Source organism: Anser anser, assembly GCF_964211835.1.
Source record: "Anser anser genome assembly, chromosome: 4".
NCBI classification, from domain to species: Eukaryota; Metazoa; Chordata; class Aves; order Anseriformes; family Anatidae; genus Anser; species Anser anser.
The window spans coordinates 20,556,127-20,583,670 of record NC_139724.1 but is presented as its reverse complement, the minus strand read 5'-3'; the positions used below and the strand labels follow the sequence as shown (position 1 = coordinate 20,583,670).

The 27,544-nt window shown below is 37.9% G+C and overlaps 1 protein-coding gene across 6 annotated transcripts in view; it reads right to left on the bottom strand.

Moving 5' to 3' along the window:
- The window catches only part of SORBS2 (sorbin and SH3 domain containing 2), a 160,006-nt gene that overhangs the window by 93,259 nt on the left and 39,203 nt on the right, over positions 1 to 27,544 (bottom strand). For 2 of the 6 annotated variants that reach the window (XM_083836403.1, XM_083836406.1), the window contains exon 1: positions 10,970 to 27,544. This exon is cut by the window's right edge and continues 14,139 nt beyond it. The exons of the other annotated variants lie outside the window; for them this stretch is intronic. The gene's annotated coding sequence lies outside the window, so the exon portion shown is untranslated. The remainder of the gene's footprint in view (positions 1 to 10,969) is intronic. 6 annotated transcript variants of the gene reach the window in all.

The following is a 27,544-nucleotide window of genomic DNA, read 5'->3' as shown; positions in this document are numbered from 1 at the left end:
GGAATGGGCTAAAGTTGCGCCAGGGGAGGTTTAGGTTGGATATTAGGAACAACTTCTTTATGGAAAGGGTTGTTAGGCATTGGAATAGGCTGCCCAGGGAAGTGGTTGAGTCACCATCCCCGGAGGTCTTTAAAAGATGTTTAGATGTTGAGCTTAGTGATATGGTTTAGTGGAGGACTTGTTAGTGTTAGTCAGAGGTTGGACTTGGTGATCTTGGAGGTCTCTTCCAACCTAGATGATTCTGTGATTCTGTGACATCTATCAGACTAATGGCAGAAAGATCAAGTAACAGTTAAGTGGCACTGAGCTTAAACACAAATATGACCCATCAAGATTCACAGCTGGCTTTTGGAACAATGATTTCTTCAGCTTCTGTTAATGTTCAGACTAAATGACTCAGCATTTAGATGCTTCAAAGTACCTTGGATGCTATAAACTTCTATCTTTCCTCCATGCTGTAACAACTGCCTTATACCCTGCTGTTTGTCTCATTAACTCTTAATATGTTTGGCTGCTTCTGAAGAGTCTCAGCTCTCCTTAGCATAACTGTGGTCCCATTAGAGACTTCACTGTTTACACAAAAAAAATATTCAACAGCAGTAATACTGTGTGCTCTCAAAACACAGAAAAACTCATGTACAACACATGAAAAACAGATCAGCTTTGCAACCTTCTGTTTGTATGTTTTGCTGATACTAATATTTTCCACTTTCCCAGGGTGCACTATCATCATTTTTCATTTAAAATATCTTTGCCTCCTTTCCCCACAGAATACACACCAAATAATGTACCTACTACTGTTTATGCACTGCTTTGCTAGCTGATCAAGGGAAGTGACTGTCCTCTACTCTGTGCTGGCCTCACTTTGAGTACTGTGTGTGGTTTTGGGTGCCAAAATATAAGAAGGACATAAAACTATTAGACAGTGTCCAAAGGAGGGCTACAAAGATGGTGAAGGGTCTAGAGGGCAAGACGTGTTGAGGAGCGGCTGAGGTCCCTTGGTTTGTTCAGCCCAGAGCAGAGGAGGCTGAGGGGAGGCCTCATGGCGGCCTGCAGCTCCCTCACGAGGGGAGCAGAGGGGCAGGCGCTGAGCTCTGCTCTCTCGGGACAGCGACAGGACCCGAGGGAACGGCATGGAGCTGGGACAGGGGAGGGTCAGGCTGGGTGTTAGGGAAAGGTTCTTCACCGAGAGGGTGGTCGGGCACTGGGACAGGCTCCCCAGGGAAGTGATCATGGCACAGAGCCTGCCAGAGTTCAAGAAGTGTTTGGACAACACTCTCAGACACATGGTCTGTTTTTTGGGTGGTCCTGTGTGGAGCCAGGAGTTGATGCTCCTCATTGGTCCTTTCCAACTTGGGATATTCTAAGATTTTATTGTTTGCAACACTGGTACAGGCACTGTACCATTGACTGCTTTCATACCTAATGAAGTCCAACTTGCTTGGATAAAACAACAATAACAAAAAAGCTACAACTCTTCCTAGTATAAATAGACAGAAAGCAAAGAAAGAACTACCAACAAGTGCAATTGTAACTATTTAAACTCACATTATTAAGAATTGTTAATACCAATTAACAATTGGTAATTAACCAATTAGCTGCTAACTGAATTTCAAAAGTTCTAGAGGTTTGATTAATTTTTAAAGATTGGATGCACATCTTTCTCTGTCTGAATTCTTTGTTGCCCACCAGCACACTTAAGATGTCTGCTATTTAACTCATCCTTTACTGATCCTAGAGCAAGTCAGGAACAGCATAACATTAAAATTCACGGCTCAAACAAAATACAAGAAAAGGCATACAAAATGCTTAGTCTTCACTAGGAAAGAAAATAATTTTTGAATTGGGAAAAAAACTACAGTATTTGACAGAAACATCTGGAAAGAGAACAAGCAAGCACAGGAGAAAACTGACTGAGATATTGCCTGGTATCTGAGAGGCTAACAAAAGACTGACATGCAAATATGAATCTACAAATAACTAGGAATACACTTAAGAATATGGAGGAAAAATATAACATTTCTTCTCCACATGCCTTTCATATAATTGCACCATGAAATTATACTAAGTTGTCAATGCATTTTATTAGGAGACATTCCCACTACTGGCAATTTTAATTCCAAAGGTAGACTGCTCTGTCATTTTAGAGAAATTCAGGGATCACAGCAGGTTCTCATCATGAAGCAGGAGTTACTGAGGTGTCCTGGAAAACCTGAGCACCTTGGAAAAAAAAAAAGGCTTTGAAAGGGAAATGGAATCTACCTGTACAGCAAGAGAGAGACTGGCAGCCCCTTGACTGATGGTTATCAAAACCTGCTGCTGAAAACAACTCATGGGAAAAGGTCCCATCTTCTCAGAACTGTCCAATGACCCACTAAGCAAAAGACCAAGAAAACAAAGGATGTCTATGTTCCCATTTGCTGCAAGTTGAGATCTGTTTATGGAGGAGGTTTCTTGAAATGGTTGCACTATTAAACTTACAGCCACTCTAAATTAGATATGATTTCACATGCCAATGAAATCTACTTGTATACTTAAAAAATAAAAAAAATCAATACTGGACCAGTTTATTTTTATGAATTCCAATCATTCTTCTGTCATTTTAACTTTTTAGGGACATTTCAAGGACAGAACTGGGATATTCTATCAAGCAGTCTTACATGGTCCAAGGCTCCTTTAGGCCAGGTACCATATGGTATAGCAGATTATCCCCTATAACAAGGCACTACCATGCATTTCACATTTGTGAGCTTAGCTTGCTCTTGCCCCTGTGTTTGTCACTTTAGGAGAGGGACTGTCTCCACTTGGCTGTTTCCACAGACATACTAAATGGGATCTCAGTCTCTGCTAAGATGCAGCCTTTCCCAAGTGGGTAGAGGCTGCCTTCTACTAATATGAATCACCATTGATTCTTTCCATTTTTGTTTTTACCTTCATCTGTTTCTTTTTCATTTTGGATTATAAATTCTTGGGAAAGGATGCTAATTTATATTCGTCTCTGCGTCTTATAGACAATGGGATGCTGGTCTTTGATTAGAGGTCCTTATGTACTGTGATAGCACATATAATAAGGCACGGTAAAAATCCTATAGGAAACAACGTTGTTACGAGATTTCAAAAGATCAGCTAAAGAGATTACTTAACCAGAAAATATGAATTCCAGATAGTTGCAGTGATGGTCAAGAAAATAATAAAGAAGAAAACCAGCAAAATAAAGACTTTTTTTCCCCTAAATGTTCATCAAATACAAAGGAAATATCTGAAGTTTCATTAACCATACCTACCCATTCCTTTGATCACTGGACAAATAGTAGCTGCTAAAACCAATCAGCTGCTAAGAGAAGGCATTAAATAATTGATAATAAACTCACTGCAAAAATTCGACAACCACAAAACTCTACCTACGCTGTTGAAATAAAATTTAAGTATAAACAAATTTTGAAAGTATTTCCCAAGATTATTACTATTACAGTTCCAAGTAATAACTATACAATATAAGGTTTCTATCACAGAAATGGTTATCCACAAAACCAAATATTTGTTATCTATTATACTTTATAAAGTTCATATTTTCTGCCTGCAAGTAACATTCATTTCTGTAAGTGCCAAATTTATATTTATCAAATTTGGCTTTATTAATCAAAGGATTAATTTTGCCCTCTCAGTTCTCTGAAATACAGGACTATATATATAAATATACACACACACACACTAATGGGTTAAATACTAAATTATTTAGTTAAATATTTTATCATGAATAATGTTACTTTATTATGCCTTGCCCAGTTCATGCTTTTATATGTACCTTATCTGAATGTATTACTCTGGTATCTGATTTTCCAGTTTGAGAATAAAACATTATCATGTGACACTCACTCTTGCTATTCTTACTGCTCTTAAATGAGAAAGAAACCACTCAGTGCATTGGTTCAGCATTGCAGACAGTGAAGGTCAGAGACAAGATCATCCCTTATCAACACAAGATTGCCTCTTCTCAGTTCTGACTCTAAAATAACAATAGGTTGAATAATAAATCATTCTATCAGTCATGACAAAGACATAATAACCTCCAGAATATTTAAATGGAATTTTCATTCAGCTCAAAGAGGACTTAATTGCACTGACCACACACATTCTGCAGAACAAAAAGACTTGTCTCTAAGGAATACTTGTAAGTCTTTCTTTTTTTTTTTGAACCAAGACTAACCCTCAGTATTTTCTAGTGAGAAAAAACATACGCAGAACATGCTTGCACATACACACATATACCCGTATCTTTCAATCTATACATACACATAACAATTAAAAAGCTGTAATTTAGGAATTGTAACAGTGTAACATAAAACTTCAGATTGCTTTAAAAAAAAAAAATTTGCCTGTGTATAAAAAGAATGATGTTCTTCTTGTAAGAAGCTATGCAATGGTTGACCTAATAATGGTAGATCAGCACAGAGCCCCGAACCTCATTTATAAGTTAATTTTTCTTGAGGCTTGCCTTGAATATTGATCATTGGAACAGCTATGTGTTTCACCACAGCAATTTTGGCTCAGAAAGCTATTGTATTCTCACTGAAGCAAAAGCCAGACTGAAGATGAAAACAATTTCAGTAACTTTGGGTAATTGAATTGAAGATACTTTGGGTCCAGTTTATCAGAAAACTATTGCATCCCATGAGGAGATCCAGCTTGTGCTCTGGATGAGGCCACAGCTTTGCAGAAACAATAGGATATAAAACTATTGCAGTAACTGCATCCATAGAGAGGGGATAAACTGAAGCAGCAAAGGTAGCTTTAATTCTGGCATTTCATACCCTAAGACTTCAGAACAGTAATGCAAGCCTTTCTTAGGATCATTGCAACACCTACTAGGTGTCTTTTTTCCTCCTGAAAGAAGGAAGAGGAAACACGGGAGTTGCATTATCTGATCCCCACAGATACCTGAATCACTCCTCTATAAACACTAGACAAACCTCCACCTTTTCACATCTGCTTGCTAACAAAGTTAGGCAACTACAATAAACTTTCAGCTCGAGTTCTCAGCCATTCCTTCCTAGCCAATCTTACCTTTGTGTGTCGAACTTGCTTAAATGCCAATTTTCCCATCACCACCCCTCACCAACTCCCCCTTCCTCTGCCAGCAGCAATTTGTCTCAGTCTAGTGCTCTCATTCCCTCGGTCTTCAAGCCTGGCAGCTTTTCCCCTTCAAGTCTGGTCTATAGGGGAGTCTGAAGGATCAGCAAACACTGTCACCTTAGTTTCAGCTAGCTCTAGCATTCATTGCAGTTGCAGTTACATGAACAGTCCCACTCATTCCCTATACTACCCTTGGCACTCAGAAGCATTCAATACTCAGTTCTAATTTTCTGTTCATGTGCAATGAGAATGGATCTCCAGATATTCTGACTTCACTAAATCTCTACTGAGCATCTGCAAGCACATCTTTCAGAGGCACACAGTTTTTGGAAAGGGAGGTAAAAGTCACATGCCTAACAAAGCCGGCTTGAAGTTTACATCTGTATTCCAGCCAATGAGATCCTAAACTTGCTAAATTATAGGTCACCAGAATTTTTAATGTGAGCAAAATAACTACATTGTAGAAACCCAGCCCCTACTTCTTGCCAAACATCTCTGACCAGGATACGCTGAATTACTTCATTAATAATTGGTACTACCAGTCTACTCCAACCAGTTCACAAGGTTTAATAATGCAGTTTCAAACAAGTTTGAATATTTTTGAGTCTTAAGACCAAGTTTCTTTCAATTGTATCATGATGCTGTTGCTTGTTTTGCTTTCTAAACAAGCTAGTGAAACTTTGCCAGGGCTACTTCCCCAGGAGTCCTGAAGCTAACAGGAATCCTCTACTGACTCTTTATTGGGTTTAGTACTGGTCTTCAATGTAACGTCAAGGTTATCAGATGTACCTGCAGCAGTAGCAGTTGCTCTAACCCTGCCACAAGTGCTATTCAGGGCTACATTGTTCCGCATTGTAAGCGTCACTCAACTAATTCATGGAGTGCTAGCACACAAGATGGTATCTGTTTCAGGAAAATGTGTAGATCAGTTACATCCCTTGCTATTATACCAGCTATTTAACCTCGCTGAGTGCAGTGTGAATAACAAGGAGGATAGATAATGTCAGGGAGCAACACAGAATGTTTTCCTTCACAAACTACACCTCGGTTTACTTAACAATTATTAAAATTATGTCCTCAAATTAATATGCTGCATATGATGTTTTAACACTACTTTTACAGCATTTTTTTTAAAATTGGCAACAGTAAGCAGCATTCCCTTAGCAGATGTTCTCAGTTCCCACACACTTAATTATAGTTTATAACTACAATCGCCTACCATACAGTGCATTGCAATGTGTCATTTTAAAAGCCCCTGTTACTTGCTCATTAAATTTCACTACTACTTAGAGCACCAGTGATTTCAACTGCATGCCAACCCACACCCACATGACAAGGAAACAGGCCTCAAATTTAACACATATTTCACACAAGTCTGTACAAGCTACCATAGTGTCCAACTGGTCGTTACAGTAAATCACATTCCATGATTTTAATTAACACATTGGTTGTTAAGTGGCATCATGAGTTAGAGTATTTTTTCCTTTGTAGAGCTATTTCAAATAGCTTGAGAAATGGAAACTTAACTGTAAACAAATCAGACAACTATCAACAAATTAGACTCAAAAAATAAATAATTTTTTTTGTACTTTTTCCAGGTTACAACTACAAGTAGTGAATGAATTTTAGTTGTTTTTTTGTCAGTTTAGTTGCCTAAAACAAGCCATAAATTCTGATCTGCAAAAAAATCAGCATTAGAGTTGCATATCACAAACAAAACAGTCAACAGACAACACACAGAGAACCGTGAAGTGCACAGCACATCTGTAGGCTGGGTCCATGACCCCTTCTGTTGCTTTCATCCCTCAACTGGATGTAAATAGGGAATTTTGAACACGATTCTGTAGCCTGCCGCTGCAATGGCAGTTTGACTCCTTCTTTCAGGCTAGCCATGAGAAAAAAAAAAACAAAAACAAAAAACACGAGTATTTTGACAGGAAGGCATGCTGGGTCACGCAGCAGCTTTCTGAAGTGCACCCCAGCACTGACATTACAGAGGCACTCAAGCAGCAGCCCAGTGATCCTCACAACACAGTGCAGCATCTTTAGAATTTCCAGTGTTGGATTTTCTGCAGACAGAAGAGAAATGCACAGATCTGTAGAGACGAATGACCACATTTACTCCCAGGAGTGTTAAGAGTAAAAATTGACTGAATCCAATAGGATATTAAATTCAAGTGAAAGTGAGATGACTGTAAGGAGGATGACTTGAGGAAAAAGGCAGGGGCAAGGAAAGCTTTTGGGTAAAATTTCCAATATATTGCAAATTGGGGTCTTATAGAGAAGATTAGTAAATTGTTAAACACCTTTTAAAAATCTATGGGCTACGTATATGAAAATATGGTAACTTCAATATGTTCTATATCTGCTTCTTATGACTTTGCATTTAGTAGCAACATTATTTAGAATTCTGTTATTTCTCAATCATTCAATTCTATAAATGCATTTTTGAAATTTACTTGCATTTATAAATACATAAATATTCACGTGAAGCAGTAAGATCTGTATGGCAGATGGATAGAGAAGTAAGCTTCTCCTTCCTTTGTATTTTAAACTTCTCTTGACCCTAGGTGAAATACAACTGCAGGACAGATCCCCTTGGTAGACTGAAGAATTGATTCATATATCTTCAACAAACGGATCATGCCTAGAGAATACATGTGTTGCCCTTGAAAAGATACAGCAGAGAATATGAAGAACTTGGGGGTTCTCTGCCTTGTAATAAGTAAATGAAGGCAACATCAGCCAAGACTACCTAGAACCTACAATAACGAAAAGCAGGCATTCTCAAGAATGACAGCTTCATGAAATGCTCCAGTGATCGGGTCAGTGAATTTATTGTACATCCTGAACTTGCAGAAAGTGAACCAGTCACCATTAATCCATAAACTTTTTAAGGGCACCAAGTGAAGTTCAATAAAATGTTTTAATGAAACACAGTCCTTATGCAAGCAAATCCTTCCCCTTGCTTATGATAGCATTTATTTAGCACCAGTTGAAGACATTTGGATTTCTTACTCATTCTTGCAATAAGAAAGTCTGCAATTCTCAGAAGTCACATTAAAGAACACTCCATCACCAGACACAGTATTAGATACTGATAAACCCTCTGTAAATGTCTAAGGCAAGCTATAAGCTTGATCTATGCTCTACTGCAAGATTGCTCCGTACTGATTTCAGCTGAGGGACATCAGCATAAACAAGAAGTAGAGTAGAAGATAAGGCCTTACAAATTTATCAGCAATGAATTATTGACTGGGGCCACATCATCCAAAACACACTGAATTTTCTCAAGTGCATAAACCCTGAACCAGCAAATGCTTCTGAATTTTGAGTGAACTGGAGCTGCAAATTCCAAGAACAGGTATCTGCTCCTGCCCTTGGCACTCTGATTATATATTGAGCATCCGACTGCCTCTTACGGCCTCACTGCTGGCTGGCAAATACTGATTACTCTTAATCATCAAGAAAGACAAAAATGTGTACCTCAGTTATATCCTCCATCACAATTCACACAGAATCACAGAATCATCTAGGTTGGAAGAGACCTCCAAGATCACCTAGTCCAACCTCTGACCTAACACTAACAAGTCCTCCACTAAACCATATCACTAAGCTCTAAATCTAAACGTCTTTTAAAGACCTCAAGGGATGGTGACTCAACCACTTCCCTGGACAACCTATTCCAATGCCTAACAACCCGTAACTATGGAATTAAGCCAGCTATCACACACTCTGTTTCTAGCGATTATCAGGCAAACCTCTCCTAAATTTTTGCACTTGTACAAACGCTGGTCAGTCATGTATAACAACTCTTTGTTTCCATGAGCATACAGAACTAAAGGCTGCATACTAAATTCCTCCAAGGCGAAAACTTGCACTTGGTGTAAGCATGTAGCACCACGGCCTCCATTTTCTGCTCAAATAGTAAGGAAAAAGTGCTTAAACTTGATGGCCTCAAAAGTTTTGCAAAAGAGCAGTGTATCAATCTCATTTATATGACAACCAATCACTGCTTAAATGAGTTGAGTGAAAAGTAAGTGCTTAGTATTAACAAAAGCCTATTAGTATTAATAAAGCCTATTTGGATAATATTAGTAATAAGAAAGTCGTACAAATAAACCATTTTCTTTAAGGTTCACAGAATTTTGTCTGTCCATCCCCTAGCCACACCTCTTTTCTCTAACTTCCAGTCTCAGAAACAGTGAAGAATGCAAATACTTCCTGCTATTTCCTCCCTTGTTATAAGCCAGTGAAGTTCAATTGAGGTCAACAGTGTCCCTTTACCCTAGCTTAGGATCCACCTCCTTAGCCATTGCACATTTATTCATAAGCATTTCAGAGAAAAAAGCCCTGTCCGTAAGTAGAAATTACATGCTACAGAACTTCTCTCACCACTTATGACACAAAACATAACGTGGGCTTTCTTGTTCTCTAACTTAAGCCTTAAGAAACTATGCAAATACAAACTACTTCTGTAGAAGTGATCTATGAGCACCCACTGAAGTACATGCCTACAGGTCATGTTCTTGGGTAAATCACAATTTGTTATGGCCTGTCAACATTAAAACGGAGGACAGCATACTTTGTTATATTACCATACAGCAAATGGAAGGTGACAGAACAACAATGACAAAAACGTCCACAGAAAGCAGACACGGGACACGTTGTGACATTTTGAACGCTGTGTTTGAAGGCTTGCTTGTGGAAGCAACGTGAAGCAGATGAAGGCTGTTCGCTGGCTCTAAAATAATTTCTGAGTTTTGTTGTTTCAGATACTTTACGATTTTGGTTTGTGATAAATACATTCATAATAGACTGGCATTTGTCTTAAAGTCTCATACCCAGACCATCCTCAATGATTTAATACAACTTCAGTATTCATTTTCATGCAAAAATATCCAAAGTGTCACTTCATTATAAAATTCAAGAGACCTGTGTCAAAAATGTTGTATCAAAAACTATCAGTCCCTATTACAACACAGTTTTGTCATCTTTTTTTCTCTCCATGTTCAAATTCAGTTTTTAGTATAGCTTATGAGGTTGAAATACATTGTACTTATTAATGATTATCAAATCCATTTACATTTCTTAGACTGGTATTGCTGGTTTAATCTTTTCCCATTCCAGAAGTACTATTTCCATATTGGCAAGTGTGCGTAACAGCTTCCTGACTTCACTACGCAAAGAGAGCGTGCTTCAAAAGAAACACAGTTTTGTTTGCGCTATCTCAAAACAATGCAACCTACCCCTCCTCCTTTTTCCCTCTGAACATATAATTCTACAATTAAGGAATTATATTCTAAAAGAGCAAATGATGGCATTTTGAACTGAATGCAGTGAATACTGTTGTAAAAGTAGGTACTTGGAACAGACAGGCAAGACTCCCACATTCCTCTTCTCAGTAAACTTCTGTGCTCTGAAAACCTCAGTTTAGCCACTTATTTTAAGAACTTCACCTCTAACTTCTAATATACAAACACTCTCTTTTTAAGAGCTAGCTATTATCAGCATAACTATAAATCTGACCCAGGTCTTGAGGACTTTGCTAGTAAAAACATTTTGCCGACATAATCAAGATTGATCTTGTAGCCCATTACATAATCATCAACACATATGCAAGTAAACGGCACTGTTTTTTTCAAGCTTTGTCCCAAGGCATAGGAGGATTAAGAATCCCCTGTATCACCGATCTCAACCTCTTACCTGTGAAAGTTTTCATACTACACATGATACTAAACATGTACAAATGTTTTTTCAAAAAGTCTCCCATCACCTACAAAACTAGAGGACTCTAAGAAGCATGAAATATAAAGTCACATAAAAGCAGTCCTACCTTTGCCAAAATGATACCTTTCCTTATAAAAACTTAGGCACCACGGGACTGAGTTTGCAACGCATCCCCACGTTGGCTAGAAGGTTATCAAACCATTTCCTTTGTTTGCCAAGAACACTACAGTAGGTGACGATAAAGCTAAATTATAGTGAACAGCCACCCTCAAACACCTCTTGGCTGAGACTGTTTAGCAACTATTTTGTTTCTCACAGTTTTGCTTGCATGACTCATACAGAAAGAGGACGGGCATTAACACCGATAAGTCAAGCTGTTTTCAGACACTACTGCTTGGCTGCTGTAGAACGTTTTGCAAGCCACTGTCACACACACGCAGCAGATTTCCTTGAAGTATGACAGCAGGAAACAAACCTGGGTGTAGCTGGACAGGCACGCATTGTTTTGAGCTTCCACTGGATGCAGTTACCAAGTCGTTCAGAGGTCAGTGCAGCCACGGAGTCCCTCTGACTGAGCAGTGCTACCCTACTGCATATTTCATTCACCCTTATAGCTCCCGGAGCTGTTTCCAGGCAGACAGACATGGGAGATATTTAATATCAGGGGCAGGCTGGCAGTAGTTTTATGAGAGTCATTTTCTCTGCGTTGCTTTTGAAGAGATTTTTTAAAAGGTGTGCAAGAGGAGCCAGGAAAATTCTTCCCAGGGGAAAAAAAATGGTAATTTGAAAACATGAACTAACTCTCAGTGGCCATAAGAGACAACGTGGAGCATATACTAATGAACTCTTCACTGTATTAATTTAGACTGCTAAGGCTGTCTTTAAGCAAGTCATATATAAAGGATATCAGAGTAAATTAACCATATTGTTTTAGGTACTGGACTGCACCTCAGAGTACCTGAACTTATTTCCCAGTCAGAACAAAGAATCATCGTGACCTTTATTGCTTTGTAAAATTTATGAAACAAAATATTCTGCAAGAAAGCAGAAGAAAATGCTTGCCAGAAATTATATTGAACTTTCTAAATTCTGGCCAAAAAAGCCAGGTTACTGTTCTTATAAGTTTGGCTTCTCATTCAAAAATAAATATTCATTGTAAGTAAGGGCAGCTGTCTTTTATTGGTCATTAGACACCTTGGCAATAGTAACAAATACAACTTCAGGTTCATTGAGGCCAGCAGACTGGGGGAAATAGCTGTTACAATAAAGGGACCCCCAAACACTGGAGGAATTGGCCTCATGAAGTTCAGCAAATACTAAGTCCTGCACCAGGGATGGAACAGCTCCATGTAGCATGTTCAGTCTGGGAAGCAGCACTGAAAAACAGGATCCAGGAGTCGTGGTGGACATGAAGCTGCATGCCTTGAGAGCAGTGAAGGCTAACTGCATAGGGGCTACACTAAACTAGCAAGAGCACCACCACCAGGTCAAGGGCAGTGATCACTCTTCCCTCATTTCACGTCCCAGTGAAGCCACACCTGCAGTACTCCATCCAGTTTTGACCACCCCAGTATTAGACAGATACTGAAAAAATGAAGTGAGCCCATCAGAGATTGAGCTAACAGACTCAGGTTGTGGAGCCCAGCACACACGCAGAAAGGCTGAGGGAGCTGTGGATGTTCAGCCTGGGAAAGAATGCCCGGGGCATTCTGTCTTCAACCACTTACAGAGCTGCAGAGAATACAAGAGCCAAATTTCTTCTTGGAAATGTCAGTGAAAGGACAAGGTGCAACAGACAGATTGCAACAGAGGGGATTATGAATTCTATGCCTGGAAAAGTGAGCTTCACAAGATTAGTCAAGCGTTGGAGTGGGCCCAGCTGTAGAGCCTCCATCTTTAGGGTTGGTCAAAGCTCAGCCACACCAAGTCTTGTGCAACCTTATCTCATTTCAGGATTATCCATCCTCTGTGCAGGAGACTGGACTATGGGACCTCCAGAAGCACCACATGATCTAATTTATTCTCATTAATGTGATTCTCTTTGTAGCTCTAGTGAAATATGCTACTACTGTTATTTCACCTTTTAGGATATGAAGTCCAAACAGAATTTAAGATCATTAAATTTTCAGAACTAAGCCAGTTGAAGTACAAAAGTGAAATACCTTTACCACTTATCTAAATTTTAGATGCACAACATGAGTATCAGTAAGGACTTCTGCTTTAAGTGTATAATTGCAGTTATACTTCAAAAAGGTCTTTCATCCTAAGAATAATATCAAACAGGTAAAGCATTCATTTTCGGCTATGAAGAAGTTATCCAGTTATATGCCGTGTTCCTCATACTGTGTAAGAATAGGCACAGCACCCATCTAGACAGTAAGCTCTCCACTTCATTTGTGTTGTGGCACGGCACATTTATCTTAACAACTTCATTAAAATTTTAAGATAATTGATAAAAGGTGGAACAGAAGTGGCAATACACTTTATTTAGATACCCTGATGGAGCAAGACAACTGACTTATGTGATGACTATGAAGAGGCACATTGATTTTTACAGGAATATTAATGTGTACAATGCTAAAAAAAAGTCTAATGAGCAGGTTAATTAGCAAGCAGGGAAATGCAAGAGAAGAAATCGATTGGCCAAGAAAAAAAATGAAAACAAAATGAATATTATGTCAGAGGAATACAGAAATAGCAATGGGGAAATGGAATAAAAGGACAAATGAAGTTCCAGACAAGAACAGTTTGCTTGTAGTGATATTATTTTATTATTTATTTATTTATTTATTATTATTTAACCTACCACATTACTTCTCCTAAGAAAGTCAGATAATATGGTCATATAATCCTTAACTATCTTGTCTGTTGTACCTCCTCTCGGGTATTTCTTTGCTTCCCCCACCCCCATTTAATTGATTTGCACAGTTACAATTTTCAGAGGTGACAGACCATACAAACACTCATACTTACAGATACTTTTTTAATCTTCACAAATATGCTTTCTTCACATGGAGAGAAATACTTTTTGAAACAGTTTCTTTTCATCAGCCTTTGAGTGAACTTAAATGACATTCTCTGAGTAGTCTTTTAAAATCATTATGTTTAGAGAGATTAGCAATTAAATATGCTAATAAAGATGCCAGGTTGGCCCTGCAGCCATATTTTAACTCTTAACATGCATCCAACCTCTGTGTTTAGGAAATACAGGATGATGGTCCCATCTGAACACAGAAAGTTCCAGAGCTTCGGGTTTTAATAGCATTAGCTCACATAGCCAGGGAAAACACTGCAGTGTTAAAAACGTTTTGTTGTTGTTGTTGTCTTAATAGAAAGCAAGGACTGCATGAGAAGAGTAAGGAGCATAAATTGGACCTTTATAACCTTTACAATCTCACTAAGAAAATAGCATTCTGAAATAAACAAGCTTGGGAAGATGAATGGGTTTAGACATTCCCTTGAGTGCATCCAAAACCACTGCACTGCATATAATTACTACAGTGAAAGTGAACATTGCAGAGAGAAGGGAAAATTGCCTTTTTTTGTAGCTTAGCTTTAGAATACAACTTCCAAGCTTCATTTACAAGAATCTGTATTGGGATCTGTTTATAGCACATTGACACAAAATCTTAATATGAGCAAACTCATTTTTGGCACAATCCCAAGTCTACTGTGAGGTGGTGATTTTTTAGAGCTGTTTTTGAACCAGCTAACAGAAATCCCTACAGGCATAGGGATGAAAATCATGAAGCAAAAAGAATCAAAATCTGTAATTACAGACTGTCTTTTCCAGTAAACAATTACTTGCCTCTACCACCATGTACAAACCTATGTGACCAATGTGAGCATCACAGGAGTTTTAGGATTCCAGCCTTCTGACAGAAAGGCCATACAGACGTATCAAACCAGGAGTAACCTCAGGCAGATTTCTGTTCTCCTCATAAAGGTACACGAATGCATTAGGCATGCTCACATATTGACAAATAGCTTTTGAGACTCATGTTCAACAGCTATAGCTAATTTATTAGCTGTCAAAGCTAACACATCATGTAAACAGCTCACAGTGCAAATAACACGCAAAGGCAGATAGCCAGGGATATAAAACTGTCAAAGCTAGCTTTTCACTATACACTTTCACTGGGCATTTGTAATTAAAGGGGCTTCCTTGATTTTTGACAGACTATTTCATTAATTTATAAGTAGAAAAAAAAAAAAACACAACAAACCAACCAAACAACAACAACAAAACAAACAAAACAAACAACAACAAAACAAAAACAAAAAAAACCACCACACACTCTCTACACCCCACCACTCCCAAAAGAAAATGCCCCAGAAAATTGGTACAGATGCAAGGCCTGAGACAAGGCAAAATATGACTAAACCACAGGCCTGAAGTTCTTCTCTCTTCATTTCAGCAAACACATCTAAATCCCTCATTAATTAGGAAACTAATTTTGTCTAGCTTTTAAAAAGACCATTAAGCTTGCTTTTAATGGGAAAAAATCACATTTTTTCAATATGCTAAAGCACTTAATATTAAAGGAAGAATAAGTGCATTACAGGTCATCACATACACTTGAAAGGAGTGAAGACAGAAATAGGTAGTTTAACTCTTATTTCCCTTTTTCTCACCAGAAGTGCCAAATGCCAGCTGTGATCACTTTGCTCAATGTCTGACTAAATTTTTTTGTTTGTTTGTTTCTGTTTTACAGGACCTACTGCTGTTATATGTTCTGCCTTTACATTTACATTCTTTTGTTGTGACTGAAGTTCTCTCTTCTAAGGGAAAAGAGATTTCCCAAATTTTCCTGACATCTCAATTTTTACATCTGTGTCTGGCTATCTAAGAAATTGGTGAAATAGTTCCTTGCAAGGGTTGACTATATTCCGAGAAGTATGATACATACCTATATTAATCTGTTTCTTATGACTCAGTAGTTATTCAAGTACCGTCTAGAATTTTCAAAAGCTCATGAACATCGACATGAATGGCAGGTAGAAGCATAGGCACCTTTTAAAATCCAGTTATATGGCTATCTGCATCTTTTGCTAATTAAGCATCTTGAAATAGTAGCCCCTGTGCATTTATAGCATTTCAGAAAAAAAATAAATTGTGCAACCTCAAATATACCTAAGGAGACTATTAGCAATCCTCCAAAGTTTTACTCGTTTCTTTTGCTGTCTTCTGAGTTGGTCTCCTGAACAATCACAAACTCATACTTGCACACGTACACTGATATATGTGCAAGGCTGTGCATGTGGCAGGAAGATAGCCCAGAGACCATCTTTCTGATGCCCCAGCTTTAAAGGCAGTGTTATGGGGAACAGCAGACTGTGGGGAACAGACTGTACCTTGCCTCTCTCACGGGGGCCTCTCATTTCTTCACTGAGAAGCAAGTCCAGCCTTCTTCCCACAGTTCTGCTGAATGTACTTTGACATCCTTTGCTGCTCCTCAGGCTGGTGGTGTTTTCCCCGTTAAATAATAAAAGCCACTATTTCAGTAAGTATGCTACCCACTCAGCAGAAAGGATCTAAAAGAGTTTTCATGTAGTTTTATATATGAAAAAAATTAACTGTTTATATTTTAAAGTATAAACTTTTAAATGAGAACATCTCCACCTGTGCACCCTATCTCTCTCGTACCCTCCATAACTACAGCTTTGCACATTTTTCTTCACAATGCTGACAGAATAACAGAACATTTCAACAGTCAAGTTTCTCATAAGCAGCCTGTATCCCCTATACTGAATCTATCCCTCTGACTTTTCTGAAATTCACTATACTTCTTGTATGTCCCATATAATGTTCCCGGTAAAAGCACCCCAGCAATCACCCATTTGGTTGCTCTTCAATCATGCCTGAAGTGCAAACTTCACTTTATTCAATTTTAGTAACTCTTGCTCATGTTACCAGTCACACTGATGTTCCCAACGATGACAACTTTTTAATCCACTTAGCAAATTCTTTCACAATCACTGATGATTTCTCTCTCTCTCTTTTTTTTTTTTTTTTTAAGTTACTTTCATAAATAGATCCCATTTGCTCCATTTAATACACAAACCAGCCATGTTTTCTGATGAGCTCAGGTTAAGGGGAATACCATAGAGGATTGTGCTCACATTTTATTGCATTTTTCACACAGCTGAGCCCAATAGGGTGCTGGCAGAGAAATAAGATTCCCAGAAACCTCATCTTAAGGAAAAAAAGATTTGGAACCTCCTGGCAAAGATAACACACTACTATGTATTGTAATGATTAACTAGCCAGATGTAGGGCTGTCAGATCGCAATACAAAGTGTTAAATAAACAACTAGTATATACCACACATTCAATTCTACCAGGATCATCAAAACACAAAGGAAGTCATAAAACTATAAGCAAAGCAGCCCTGTTGTGAATTTTTCAGAATTCCTCAGTCACTGACAGCACGCTTAGTTCATCTACCTAGGAAAGAAACTTTTTTTCTTTCCTATTTTCAGTCTTTATAGATCTAGATGTCAACACCTTTTTAAAAAAAAAAATAAGAAAAAAATCGACAGGCTTTTAGAAAGGTCTTGTGCTATGCAATTATCTTTTTAATGGAAAATTTTCAGCAGGGATCCCTTGTCCTTGGACTAGTCCTGTGAGTACTACAAATGCCTACTAACACCATGCGTGTCTAATTAAATGACTGTGGGTCCTATTCAAAAACATCGCCAGCCTGCATATGTGCAAATTGTTTTTGGTACGTAAACAATTGTTTCATGAGATTCATTAAACCCTTTCATTAAAATCTTTTCATGCTGCATGTATTAAGAAGAAGTGTTCAGGTCATACTTGAGAAAGGTGTATTAGAAGGTTCTAGTCCCACACAATTTCAGAAATAAAGACTTAAAATGCAGAAGGGAGGACATTTTGTATTTTTACTTTCTCTTAAAAGAAAGAAGAAACTAAGTCAATGCTGAGCATGGCCACAAGGCACCAGGAGCAAGGTCAGTAACCATGCTGAGATGTTCATCCTGATTTTATAATTTGCTCTCCTTGACAAATTAAATACTGAATTACAGAATACATATTAAATACATATTAATATGTATTAATATTAAATACATATTACATCTCAAGTATCTACTCTACAGTGTCACCTGATTTTGTCTCAAAAAAAAAACCAAAAAAAACCAAACCACAGAATAATTTACAACTATTTTAACAATTTCCAGATTTCTTGTTTCATGACATGCAATCAACTTCCTCAGACATTTTCCATAAGCAAGCACCAGCCAAGCAGTGCAGTGCTTTCTGACACACCGGCTAAAGAGAGGTGAAAGCTGAGGGGAAATGCAGCAAGACTCTGCTCCTGCCTTGTCCACACTGCATGTGGCTCAGGCAGCACAGTACCTGGGCAGATTATCTCCCTTCAAAGGAGCCCCAGTTGATCTTGGTGCTCTGACTACTGTTGTGTTCACAGGAAATCCACCTTCCCCTAACAGTACAGGTAAACAAACAACGTACTTGAGAGTTGGATTATAGAAAAGCCTGAAAAAAGTTTCCTTCTCTTCATCAGGTGAGCCTGCTGTACAACTCATAAGCCTTATCTGAAGGATGCAAAGGTCCCAAAATAAGCTTTGATTTCCAAAGGCTCTCAACTGCAGACACTGTACCTTCAAGGCTTTGTACTAATGCGACCTCCTGCTGCTGTGTTAAGTTACAATGCTACAACACCACAGTAATACCGCGGTGCAGAGGTTGCACCCGAAGCAACAGCAACAGAGTACTGTCTCGGGCTTCAGCCACCCTCCATCGGGCACCTCGCTGTCCCCTGGGGCTGCCAATTGTTTGGGCACAATACATGGCACGGGCACACAGAAGGAGGTCGCAAAGGGTGAACTTTGCTCCCAAAGTGCTAAAGAACTGGCAGCCAAAGAACTGACTATTTATCAGTCTTAGCCAGATTAAAAAGGCTTAACGTGAAATAAGAACAACTGTTCCACATGGCACAAGTGTTCTAACATGAGACAATCTGCAAGGAATTTCAGAAATTGAGAAAAGCAAAGTGAAGATAAACTACTGCCTTCTGATATATTTTTTCTTCTAACAGCCGAGTTGATGCATTTCCTGTCACAGTCCTTGATACGGTGTGTCAAGTAGACAGAGATGCTGTGCACACTGTGAAGCAATTGAGTTTTCTGATTCAGCTACCTGAAGTGATAACACTGGCGTTACCACAATGCAGAACTGCAGCAGATTGCCACTCGCCTTTCTGATTTAAAAATGTCAGGGCTCTAATTTGAAGTCCTTAATATATGCTTACAAATTTTGTGGTCTTCTGTGGGATATAAGCACGTGCTTTTCTGTATAAGGATGGAATTATTCCCAAGCTAAAAAAAAAACAAGCATACGCTGTAGAAATCTGCTAGATTTAGGCCTCAAAAAACTCCTGTGCAACAGATTTCCAGCACTGATTTTCCATATTAGAAAGCAGACATTTTCTTCTTCCAGTTAACTGAGCACAGTTCATTTACCTTAAAAGAACTCTAAACAATTTTTTGGCTAGTGTAGTAACTGGAAAAGCAGCTTTAACTCTGCAGTTTTGCAACAGAGCGGGTTCACGGTTATTTTTATACTTTCTGCTTTGTCAAGCATTTTATACACGCTATTTCTTTTCTATAATTCATTCCAAAAATGTCTATTCCAAGTATTTTTTCCATATCTAGCCACAAGATGTTGTTTCTTTTCTAAGAATAAACAGTATTTCAGTTTACAAAATGTCAAACTCCTTGACGTGAACATATCTTTATATAGTAAAGGCATCCAAAGCCTTCTTGTCTGGTATGTGGCTGAAAAGGGGCAGCCCTATTAGGTGGGAACCTATAAAGACAGATTTCCCTACATACCTGATTGGTCATACTTACAGAAATTCCCAGTGGGAATGACAAGATTATTTTTCCTTTGCTTCTCCTTTTCTTTTTCCCCCCCTATTTGCACTAAATGCAAGTCAATTTATATCTTTGACCCCCAATACACTTACGCAAAAGAACCCTGGTGATGCTATCTTAAATTTACATTTTCAGCAGGAGTCAGAGAATTCAGCCATCAGAATATTAAAAGTTGTAGCATTACATGAGGTGAGGGAATAAGCTTGTAAATTAGCTGTCAAGTTCAATAAAAAGACCAACAGTCCAGGAAGCTGGCAGTCACCATTTGATACTGCATTGCTGCTTGTGCCTTATGGTAAAGATTAAATTATGTTCTTATCAAAAACCTGTTTGCATTCATTGCAAAATAGAAGCAATTAGAAATAAATAAAAAAGGTTAATGCACCTCTGAATTCAGAAGGGCATGACAGTATTCCTCCCAGTGCAATAGAAGTGATATGTCTTAAAAAGTTAATCACTTCTTTTAATGCCTTTAAATATTTGGCACAAGGCACAGCCTAACAAATGGCTTATAAAAGCAGACATCACACATATTGTGGGCTATTTATGTGTTTATAGGCCTCCTCTGCTGACAAACTACTACCAGCTTGAGAAATGAAGCATTTAACCTATGCAAGGAAATAAAGGAAAATCATACCGAATATTATTTAGACTCTTATTAGTACATTTTTGCCTAAAGGCTCTTGTATACAACCCCCTCTGCTACTGGCTTACGTGGTTCTGTCTCACTCTGTCTTTATAGAGTGCATTAAAGGTTGTATTTATGGTAATAGGAAAAGACAACAGCGGATGTGGCTGAAGGTGCCTGGGTCTTTAGAAGAGCTGAGAAAAAAAAAATAATTCCTCAGACCCTCCCCTTTATTTCGCACAAAGTACCTGCAATACCAAGAAGCTCACAACATCAGTGAAAAGATGACAAGAGCTCAGGGCTGAGCTCGGATCGTTTGCTAAGATTTAATGTTCTCTGCCTTTGATAAATTCCAAATGCCAGACTCTGTTGATACACTCACTTTTATCCAGAATCTCATTTTTTCCTTCCTGCCTTATGTATAGGAACTGCTCATTATACATTTAGATGCCACACTCTGTAAACACTTAACTCTATTTCAAATTAAAATAATGTTAGCAGTATCCCTTTCCTGAGATGAGGAAACATTACTGATGGCTATAAGAACAGAACCCTGCCCCCTGCACATATTTACCAGTGAGTTATGTAATAAGCCATAAAATATAGATGATGGAAAACTCAAAGCCCTTGGGAAAACAAGATGGCATCATATGCAGCATGTAATTATTTGTGGGAACAATGTACAAACACAGCTCATTCTGCATATTTAGTACTTCTGTAATACAAGTATTTCGCTAGCTGCTCCAGTAAGAGAAAAACCAAGAGGATTGTTCATTTTTAAGAAGGAAAACAAATACTTGTCTGTACACTTAAGAACTGGACAATTCCTTGTGTGCCAGCTTTTAAAGCTATGTGGGGGGAAATGGCCCCAGCTTTTTTTATAACTTCTTTTGCTACTGCTTTCTATAACTGATGAATATTGTGAATATCGGATGTTATGCTTGTGAGAGAAACCAAAGAACAAATACACAGACCACCGAAAGGTTTCTGCTAAAAAACAAACAAAAAATTCAAAACAGAGTAGCCAACACAAACAGACAAATATTTGTCAAAACTTTCACTAATATTAACAGAGGTACAGTACCGTCCATTAGGAGATGGTATACATTTTCTTTTCTAGAACTAGCACACCTTCCTGCTTGCTCAGATATCTGAATCCTCCATTGCACACATACTTTTTTTTTTTTTTTAAACAGAGGCCCTTAAGGAATTTCAGAAGTTTCAAGCTTACTGTCCCATCTGGAATCCCTGTAGAATATAGGAGAGGCTGGATTTCTACGCTGAAGTCAGCAAGCATGTAAATGCATCACGGCTAAATTGTAGAGCTCCTTTCCTCTTTATTTACATTTTTTTGCTAAGCTTAAAAATGCAGATGCTTAATATCTAGCGAAATTCTTAACGAGATTGTAGAATAAAAGGCAAAGCAATAAGTTTGGATGAGTTATTAACTAAGAAATCTGCAGAACATCCACCTTCTTGCACTGCATGACTTTCTGAAGCTAGGAAAAATTATGTATTACTCTGCACAGAGCACGAACATCACTATGTAGGAATATAAACAGATTCTACCAGATGATTCCATGGATTTGTAACTGCAAGAATTCATTTCATTTCTCCTTAAAAAGCATAAATGAAACCAGTATGTGTTCAACAACTCAGTGCAATAATGAAGTGTAGGTAACTATATAGTAATAGCTATGTACATGCACCCTGTAACTGTAAGCATATAAAAATATATATAAACATTTTCAGAGGGAAACATGCATATAAGCAGTATAATAAATCTATAGACAGCGTACCAGCACCAGAATCATCTGAAAGACTAGGATTCAGGGTCATGAATAGCCAATTAGAATGTGCTTGATATTTTAGTTCAGAAGACAAAGACAGATGTAGCATAATATTGGAGAAAAGAAACAGACTCTCCAAATGATTAGGGAAATCTCTGGATACAATTACAAATTCTAACTGAGGTTATAAATAACACTTTTACAGCACAGAACAAGTGAATGTGACATCTTCCACATCATCACTAACATTTGATGGTTCCCATTCAGGTGACAGCAGTCAAATGCCATGGGATGATTAAACTCACGATAACCTCTTGAGCCAACATCTACTAAGAAAAAGCCCAGACCAGCTTCTGCACAGCATGCAATGATGAGCAACACTTAAAACAATATCAAAAAAAAAAAAAACCCTACTGATAATACCTATTTATGTAACAAACTCCAAAATGTCATCTAACAGCCCTGCTAAGGTCAAAATACACACTAAAATTCTGAAGATGGAGACAAGAAACAAATGAAGAAAGATTTAATCTCAGGATTTTAATTTTGAGTCATCTACTAGTTAGAAAGGGAGATTACAAATCAATACTAACAACACAAATTGAATAGGGGCATGTACATAGAGGGAAAATTTTTAAAAGCCCTTTGTCTTTACTTTCTTGACCTATGTACTGTAACTTTTGAGTGCTATAAATTTAAAATTAATTCACCTATAAAACATGCTGTAGTGTAAAGAACTTCACTTAATGCATATCACTTATTTCCATTACAATATATTACTCTATCATTCCAAGAGGCATACTAAAAAGCTCAACATATTCTATTTCAAAACTATTTGCAGGATTTGTATCTCAAAACCGGGTCTGCAAAAAAAGACTGTTTCAAGCTATTTTAAAACTTTTCAATGTCAGCCATTTCACATGAAAAACAGAAAACAAATGTTAATGCAATACTCCAGAGTTGTTCATTGTTTATCATAAGTAATGCATAGAACTGCAACAGGTATGGGGCCTGATTCTTAACACAGAAGTTACTCTTTTTACAGATGTGAAGCAATCTCCTTTGAGATGACCAGTAAGTTATATCACAAAGGTGAAGGACCTGTCAACCTCATTACACCTTGCCAGAATCAAGTCTTATTAAAATATGTAGTGTATCATGGCATCTGCTCCATTGACCACCTGAGAAGACTGGCTGATAATCTCAATTTATGCACAACTTCCCAACAAAGAGTATTTTATTCAGTACGAAATGGAAGCATGCAGTTTACTTGAACATCCTAATAGTGAAAAGTCATTTTACTCTTCAGCTTTTATTTCTTTGTGTTTGGGAACATAATGTCTCTGTGATTATACAGGATTACAGTGTGTAGTGATTTCCTATTGACTAGTTAACTATGCAGCTCAGAACACATCAAGGTCATAGTTTTATGCCAAGCCACAGCTACAGGCCTGAATGTAGCATGCAGTGCTTCATCAGCCACATGGAGTAGTACAAAGCATCACCAATACCTAATTAATGAAGAATCTGCTTTAAATCAATGCACTCCTCTGATATGCTTTATCAGGAATACACAAGAACTGAGGAAAAAATAATTAAAACTTTATGGTTCATCAACCCTAAATATTTTGTCCAATAACTTATTTCATAACTGAAACTTCTGAAACTGAAACTCCTTCCCAGGTTGTAATAGTCATGTATAATTTTGGGACAGCAGTGACTCAGCCCATAGATGAGTAAGCCCTTGCACATATATGTCCTTATTGTTTTTTGGATGATTGTATGTGAAAATTGGTGATAAAATCTGCATATACACAAAGACAAACCACATGTAAATGCTGCTGTAAATGGTTCGGCCAGCATGCCAGAAATTATGTAAGCAACTAGTGTCATATATATGAAACGGTGCATATAATTGTAGGCCATGTTTGAAAACGCATCCCATGTCTCGACAAAAGTTTGTATGCTTCTGTGCTAGCTATCTACTCATCGTGACCTCAAGTGTAGTTTTTGCAAACATTATGCATGAGTGTCTTTATATTCACTAGTTCAGCTATCATGAATTTTGCATTCCAGCTATCATTCTCAGATGCTCATCAGACATGCTTATTCCCACTTCGTTATAGAGCGCTAGTGGTTCAGCTGCTGTCCTCTGTGTGTAGTTTTTAAACAGCAGCTGTTGAGCACTGATGATACTAAAGCTCATATTTCTAAAGGAAAAGACGTTCTTGTTGAAAAAAATTGAGAAGTCTGCTTTCAGCGCTACAGAAGCCTTAGGTCTCACATTTTTATGGTCCTAAGGCTACAGTGTCAGAAACTTTACTTTTCGCTCTTCTGTGTAGGAAGAATCCATAGTATCTTCTTCATTAAATACTTGTCTAGTCTTGGAGGAGGCGCCAAACTTCTTAGTAGCTGCTATTTTGTATTATTCTAATACTGTCACCAGATACAAAAGTTTCCTTGTACAAATCTCAACACCTGGGACTAGCAGTCATGCAGCTTCTGCATTTTCTTAATTTGCCTCCTAGAAAAAATCCCAAGTGATGATGCTCAAAACAGAACTATTAAGTTACAAAGCACTTCTCAGGTAGAGTTTGTCAAGTAGAATAATATTTGTAGAAAACTTAAAAACATTCCTATCCTGTAACAAAACACTTTTTGGAAACACCTTTCTTTCAAGAGACAAAAACTTCCTCACACCCTTTTTTTCCCTACAGCAGTTACCTTATCTGACCTGGTTTAGTTCTGAGCAGGTCTTAATGTCACTAGCTTAGTGCACTAGGAGCGAGTTAATATAATTAATTGGAAAGCACTCAGGAATTGTGCTCAACAGGAAGAAAAGTAGCACACCAAAACCTGCACTGGACTCTCTCGAGTCCACCTCATTGCCATAAAGAACCCTCAGTGACAACACTGTCAAACATTTTTAGTCTGGGCTTGCTTACAATCACCTCATGCTAATATTACGCCTGCCCTTGTGCTAAATTAGTTACCAGATTGTGTGCATTTGTGAGATATGGATGCAGACAGCTAGGCTGCAGCCACAAACAGACCACACAAAGCATTTAAACAGTGAGAAGATATCTAAGGGCGTGTATGCATTTGTTCCATCTAAAGATAGGGCTTGCATTACAGTGCCTTTATTAAACCTGAAAAACTGCAGTCTCTTCTCACTTGCTACATGCTGAATAGGACTGCTGTTGCCACCACAAGCGCTGATCAATGTAGGCTGCTGACAAAGACAAACACAGATGTTACTCAGAGAAGAATTTAACAACTAGCACTTCAGTATCTCATGCATGGATGCTCTAATTTTCAAACTCATTGTTTTACTAGCAGGGATGAAATTACTCTGTTACCTTTTTAATGACGACTAAGAGATTAAAACTGAAAGGCCATTAACATGCTGCACACACGGCCATCGGGCCACTCTCAAACACTATTCTCCTTCTACTGCTCGTAAATTTTAGAGGGGTAAGTAAATGTCTTCTACAACTTCAGTAGTATACTAAGCACCATTACAATATAACTAGCAAATAGCTGACCCAGTTCCAACCCTTCAATTTACAATTAGAGCTTTGAAGGGGTGCCACAGGCTGCAATGCTTAATTTTATCTTCATTAGTCTGCAAAGATAATTTCTTTGGGATAAATTCTTTCACAGAAACCAAGTTACTTTGAGCAGTGCTTCTTGTTTTTTGGTGAAGGTTGGCCCTAATTTTGAAACTTGTCTAAAAGAAGTCATATTGTCCTATGATCACTGTTCACTGCTATGAATCGAGAGACACATTTATAGAATTAAGACTACACACACAAAAAAAGACCGCAATTCCTCCCTCTGAAATCTTGCAACAAAGATAAAACCTCAGCATACATCTAGAGAACATTACAGCTGACAAGTCAGTCCAGTCCACTGCTGGCTGAGAAGTTTTCTCCGTTTACCTTATTTGTACCATCTTGTACCTTCACACTATTTGTCTCTACTAAAGAGGCAATACAGTGTTGTAGCTTGAAAATGAGACTATTCTGAACTTGAGTGATAACTCTAGTCCTCAGTAAGAAGAGAACAGTGTTGTAAACATTCAAGGTAATATTTTGAAGTCATAGAAGAAGGTTTTATTCACAATAGTGACTAATTTCTAGTACAATCAGAATAATTTAGGCTGGAAAAGACCTCCAAGATCACCAAGTCCAACTATCAACCTGACTTACTGAGTCCAATCACTAAATGATGTTCCCCAGTGCCATGTCCATGTGTCTCTTAAATACCTCTGGGGATGGGGACTTCATCACTTCCCTGGGCAGCCCATTTCAATGCTTGACCATCCATTTCACAAAGAAATTCTTCCTGAAATTCGATCTAAACCTCCCTGGTGCAACTTGAGGCCATTTCCTCGTGTCCTATTGCTTGTCACTTGAGAAGAGACCAACAACCTCTTTGCTGCAAACTCCTTTCAGTAAAGCAAGAAGAAGCATGTCTTAATGATAAAGGACAGAAATTAGCCAATACACTATAATTCATAAAGCCTACACTATTCGTAGGCTAAAATGTATATTTAACTCTCTTGCTTGAGTTCTTGGATGCTTCTTGTTTTGTTCGTTACCATGGACTACTACATCAGACACTAAAGATGCAGTACACGAGATCTCCATGTGCAAAACATCATCTCACTTAGCAATTTCCCCATACTTCTACTTATTAAAGGTGACAAATGATTCTTAATGTATGAAGAGATATAATATCCTTAGGCAACTTAAGCTATCACTTTAATAGGATAGCCCTGAAAATAAATTTTTATTCAGGTATCTAAGGACAAAAACATGACATACTAATTAAATAAAATTTCTACTTAGATGAAAAACATTCCACAAGAAAACAAAATCTCTGTGCGGGTTTATTCAACCATGCGTGCCTCATATGTTACTACTACAGCACATTACCCACAAACAATTTCTTCATCACTGAATACACTCAATTCATCTACCAGTGCTTAATAAATATTTGATCCTAATTGAACCTAATGATTTTTTTCAGCCTTTGAGATGGTACTGCAGACTAACAAGAAGGTTTTTAACCCCCACTGACTTTTCTTAGTGCATTGCTTGATTTAAAAGCAAAATTCTGAGAACTTGAGAGTTCTGTTTAAAGACAAGTGAACATGGAAAAGATGTGTATTTGCTATCAAGAGATTGTAAAAGAGATTCTAAAAGGGGCAAGTTAGTTATGCAGATGATGTACTCTGGAAGACTGTGTTAGATACATCCCTGCTACCAAAATAGTCTAACTGATGATCAAAAGCCCCTCGGCATCCTTGGGATGCTTGAAATGAAATCCAAGTATTCCT